The following is a 5,779-nucleotide window of genomic DNA, read 5'->3' on the forward strand; positions in this document are numbered from 1 at the left end:
CATAGCTACAATTTAAAAATACAACCAATCCCAGAACTCACACTAAAGTGCCAGCAGAGCATACTAGAATAACAAAAATTGGATAGATTTTCGACAAATATATTTTTTCAAACATGTCCACGTAACCAGATGGCAAGAACTCATCGGTTTTATGTAGACTAGTAACATAGCTACAATTTAAAAATACAACCAATCCCAGAACTCACACTAAAGTGCCAGCAGAGCATACTAGAATAGCAAAAATCGGATGGATTTTCGACAAATATTTTTTTTTCAATCATGTCCACGTAACCATATGGCGAGAACTCATCGGTTTTATGTAGACTAGTAACATAGCTACAATTTAAAAATACAAACAATCCCAGAACTCATACTAAAGTGCCAGCAGAGCATACTAGAACAGCAAAAATCGGATGGATTTTCAACAAATATTTTTTTTCAATCATGTCCACGTAACCAGATGGCGAGAACTCATCGGTTTTATGTAGACTAGTAACATAGCTACAATTTAAAAATACAACCAATCCCAGAACTCACACTAAAGTGCCAGCAGAGCATGCTAGAATAACAAAAATCGGATGGATTTTCGACAAATATATTTTTTCAAACATGTCCACGTAACCAGATAACGGGAACTCATCGGTTTTATGTAGACTAGTAATATAGCTACAATTGGCTACTTGACACTTTTTGGGAAAGTGTTGTAATGAATTAGTATACGTATTATATATGCCTTTCATTGATCACTTCTTCGAAAAAAGGGCTATTTATTAATAAAAAACAAAGTTTCTTTACGGTGAACGGAACGTCGCGTTAAATCAGGCAGTCAAATGTCATTTTGTGGCGACACGTCATTATACTGTAAACAAACAACGCTCGGAAGAAAATAGGGAGTTATTTAGCTTTTATAACTAAAATTGAAATAAATGACAAGTTATAAGACGTGTGCAGTGACGATGTGTACAAGTACGATCGCTAAATATCCTAACAAATTTGCTTATACACGTTCCTAAACCGAAATCTCATAAACGTTAAAAGAACTTGCAGACAGAGGATTCAAACATATAATAGAAGTATTAATGAGAAAAAAGAATAAGGAGTGATTCCTCTACTCTAAATCATCAAACCCAGATGTAATCAGAACAAAACAGCAAGTTAAAATATTCATATATTTCATATATTATAAAGATGTCTACAATAAGAATAGAGTTAGAATAGTATTAGTTAAGAATAGAATAAATGAATTAAAAGACGTCTACGAGAATTCTCTATTTTAAGGCCTCATTCTGTAATTAATAAGAAACAAACTATTTCGATGACTGAGTTATTATTACTTGTGCACGGATTAACTTACAGGACTGTATAATTAAAAATACATGATTTGCTAATTTTAATCTTTTATTAACCGACTGCTTTGTTTGTTAGGTTTATATGGGTCTATTATTGAGTACACACCATAAAAATTTTGTATATATTTATCATTATATGTTACATTTACAATATTTACTAGAGATAACCTCAAAGCATTTTGAAGCTATTATTTTCTTGTATATTGAAGCTCTTGCTAAGCTGAATTTTTGTGCTGCTTGAGTGTGTACTTTCTTCATTTTTAAAATTATTTTCTGTAACAACTAGATATATAATTTTTATCATTGTCATTTTGAGAAATCTGTAGTGCAATAACAGCAACTGTATGGTCTTTTTCCTTCCTTCATCTTGTTACTCAAGTAAAGAACTACTATTTCCCATTTCCTTTACTTTATGTACTTCAGAGTGCTGACCACCTTTGAAATTTTGGTTCCTCACTTTCTATGACTCCACATTAAATCATGTTTGCTGCATCCTTGGGAAGTAGGACAGTCATCACATTTAATAATACTTTGTTTTTCATATACAGTCATGGAAACTGAGCATGACTTTTGATGTACCTTGTATTCAGGACAACTTTTACTTTTCATGAAATACAAACTTGCCTGCCTCTTAAACTGCACATACCCTATAGCGTCGTTACTATATGAGTGTCGCGAAGATCTGAAAATATAAATATAACCAATAAATAACCTTAGAGCAGTTCACATAAGAATATAAGTATAGTTTAAAAAGCTTGATAATCACTTAAAGACAACCTTTCTTCTATCGGAAATCGGTTAAGAAATGTTTTAAATGTAAATATAAAGAATATTTTACTTACGTTGTTTATTTGTGATTTCCATAGGTTATTTCACGGAAGTTTTTGTATTCGTTTTTATTTATTGCATTGTATATCTTCTTTAAGCAGATTCACGCTATCAGCTTTAATATACTGTTAATTCATTTCGGTTCACAACATAAATTCAACCAACTCTAACAGCAAACGATATCATTTTTATTTGTCTTGTTTATTATGCATGTGGTGACGTCACCTGACATTTAAGGCAGCACTGTCGCCGTTCTGGGATTTAAAATCCACAGATAAAAAATCGAAAATTTCTTTTAAAAAATTAAAATACTTAGAACGTATTAAAAATTAAACTAAATACTGCATAATTTATGTTTACTTATAAGCTATCATATCGATCATATTTCATATTTTATTGTTATTAGTGTCAAGTACCCAATTTAAAAATATAACCAATCCCAGAACTCACACTTAAGTGCCAGCAGAGCATACTAGAATAGCAAAAATCTGATGGATTTTCGACAAATATTTTTTTGAATCATGTCCACGTAACAAGATGGCGAGAACTCATCGGTTTTATGTAGACTAGTAATATAGCTACAATTTAAAAATACAAACAATCCCAGAACTCACACTAAAGTGCCAGCAGAGCATACTAAAATAGCAAAAATCGGATGGATTTTCGACAAATATTTTTTTTTCAATCATGTCCACGTAACCAGATGGCGGGAACTCATCGGTTTTATATAGACTAGTAACATAGCTATAATTTAAAAATATAACCAATCCCAGAACTCACACTAAAGTGCCAGCAGAGCATGCTAGAATAACAAAAATCGGATGGATTTTCGACAAATATTTTTTTTTCAATCATGTCCACGTAACCAGATGGCTGGAACTCATCGGTTTTATGTAGACTAGTAACATAGCTATAATTTAAAAATACAACCAATCCCAGAACTCACACTAAAGTGCCAGCAGAGCATACTAGAATAGCAAAAATCGGATGGATTTTCGACAAATATTTTTTTTCAATCATGTCCACGTAACCATATGGCGAGAACTCATCGGTTTTATGTAGACTAGTAACATAGCTACAATTTAAAAATACAAACAATCCCAGAACTCATACTAAAGTGCCAGCAGAGCATACTAGAATAGCAAAAATCGGATGGATTTTCGACAAATATTTTTTTTTCAATCATGTCCACGTAACCATATGGCGAGAACTCATCGGTTTTATGTAGACTAGTAACATAGCTACAATTTAAAAATACAAACAATCCCAGAACTCATACTAAAGTGCCAGCAGAGCATACTAGAATAGCAAAAATCGGATGGATTTTCAACAAATATTTTTTTTCAATCATGTCCACGTAACCAGATGGCGAGAACTCATCGGTTTTATGTAGACTAGTAACATAGCTACAATTTAAAAATACAACCAATCCCAGAACTCACACTAAAGTGCCAGCAGAGCATACTAGAATAACAAAAATTGGATAGATTTTCGACAAACATATTTTTTCAAACATGTCCACGTAACCAGATGGCAAGAACTCATCGGTTTTATGTAGACTAGTAACATAGCTACAATTTAAAAATACAACCACTAGTCTACATAAAACCGATGAGTTCTCGTCATCTGGTTACGTGGACATGATTGAAAAAAAAATATTTGTCGAAAATCCATCCGATTTTTGCTATTCTAGTATGCTCTGCTGGCACTTTAGTGTGAGTTCTGGGATTGGTTGTAATTTTAAATTGTAGCTATGTTACTAGTCTACATAAAACCGATGAGTCCCGCCATCTGGTTACGTGGACATGATTGGAAAAAAAATATTTGTCGAAATTCCATCCGATTTTTGCTATTCTAGTATGCTCTGCTGGCACTTTAGTGTGAGTTCTGGGATTAGTTATATTTTTAAATATTAGCTATGATACTAGTCTACATAAAACCGATGAGTTCCCGCTATCTGGTCACGTGGACATGATTGTAAAAATATATTTGTCGAAAATCCATCCAATTTTTGTTATTCTAGTATGCTCTGCTGGCACTTTAGTGTGAGTTCTGGGATTGGTTGTATTTTTAAATTGTAGCTATGTTACTATTGTATATAAAACCGATGAGTTCCTTCATCTGGTTACGTGAACATGATTGAAAAAAATATTTGTCGAAAATCCATCCGATTTTTGCTATTCTAGTATGCTCTGCTGGCACTTTAGTGTGAGTTCTGGGATTGTTTGTATTTTTAAATTGTAGATATATTATTAGTCTACATAAAACCGATGAGTTCTCGCCATCTGGTTACCAGGACATGATTGAAAAAAAAATATTTGTCGAAATCCATCAGATTTTTGCTATTCTAGTATGCTCTGCTGGCACTTTAGTGTGAGTTCTGGGATTAGTTGTATTTTTAAATTGTAGCTTTATTACTGGTCTACATAAAGCCGACGAGTTCCCGTTATCTGGTTACGTGGACATGTTTGAAAAAATATATTTGTCGAAAATCCATCCGATTTTTGTTATTCTAGCATGCTCTGCTGGCACTTTAGTGTGAGTTCTGGGATTGGTTATATTTTTAAATTATAGCTATTTTACTAGTCTATATAAAACCGATGAGTTCCCGCCATCTGGTTACGTGGACATTATTGAAAAAAAAAATATTTGTCGAAAATCCATCCGATTTTTGCTATTTTAGTATGCTCTGCTGGCACTTTAGTGTGAGTTCTGGGATTGTTTGTATTTTTAAATTGTAGCTATATTACTAGTCTACATAAAACCGATGAGTTCTCGCCATCTGGTTACGTGGACATGATTCAAAAAAATATTTGTCGAAAATCCATCAGATTTTTGCTATTTTAGTATGCTCTGCTGGCACTTTAGTGTGAGTTCTGGGATTGGTTGTATTTTTAAATTGTAGCTATGTTACTAGTCTACATAAAACCGATGAGTTCTCGCCATATGGTTACGTGGACATGATTGAAAAAAAAATATTTGTCGAAAATCCATCCGATTTTTGCTATTCTAGTATGCTCTGCTGGCACTTTAGTGTGAGTTTTGGGATTGGTTATATTTTTAAATTGTAGCTATGTTACTTGTCTACATAAAACCGATGAGTTCTCGCTATCTGGTTACGTGGACATGATTGTAAAAATATATTTGTCGAAAATCCATCTAATTTTTGTTATTCTAGTATGCTCTGCTGGCACTTTAGTGTGAGTTCTGGGATTGGTTGTATTTTTAAATTGTAACTATGTTACTAGTCTACATAAAACCGATGAGTTCTTGCCATCTGGTTACGTGGACATGATTGAAAAAAAAATATTTGTCGAAAATCCATCCGATTTTTGCTATTCTAGTATGCTCTGCTGGCACTTTAGTGCGAGTTCTGGGATTGGTTATATTTTTAAATTGTAGCTATGTTACTAATCTACATAAAACCGATGAGTTCCCGCCATCTGGTTACGTGGTCATGATTTAAAAAAAAAATATTTGTCGAAAATCCATCCGATTTTTGTTATTCTAGTATGCTCTGCTGGCACTTTAGTGAGAGTTCTGGGATTGGTTATATTTTTAAATTGTAGCTATGTTACTAGTCTATATAAAACCGATGAGTT

At 33.0% G+C, this 5,779-nt stretch overlaps 1 long non-coding RNA gene across 1 annotated transcript; it reads right to left on the bottom strand.

Annotated features, from left to right (window-relative positions):
• Positions 1–1,380: 1,380 nt before the first annotated feature.
• On the bottom strand, positions 1,381–2,410 carry LOC140746654 (uncharacterized). The gene is made up of 2 exons (XR_012102790.1): positions 2,192–2,410; positions 1,381–2,031 (listed from the first exon to the last, which is right to left on the bottom strand). It is a non-coding gene; the product is annotated as an uncharacterized LOC140746654 (long non-coding RNA).
• Positions 2,411–5,779: the final 3,369 nt, after the last annotated feature.

This window comes from Epargyreus clarus, unplaced genomic scaffold, assembly GCF_041222505.1.
Source record: "Epargyreus clarus isolate Ecla_fem2 unplaced genomic scaffold, WU_Ecla_fem_2.2 ptg000013l, whole genome shotgun sequence".
Lineage (NCBI taxonomy): Eukaryota > Metazoa > Arthropoda > Insecta > Lepidoptera > Hesperiidae > Epargyreus > Epargyreus clarus.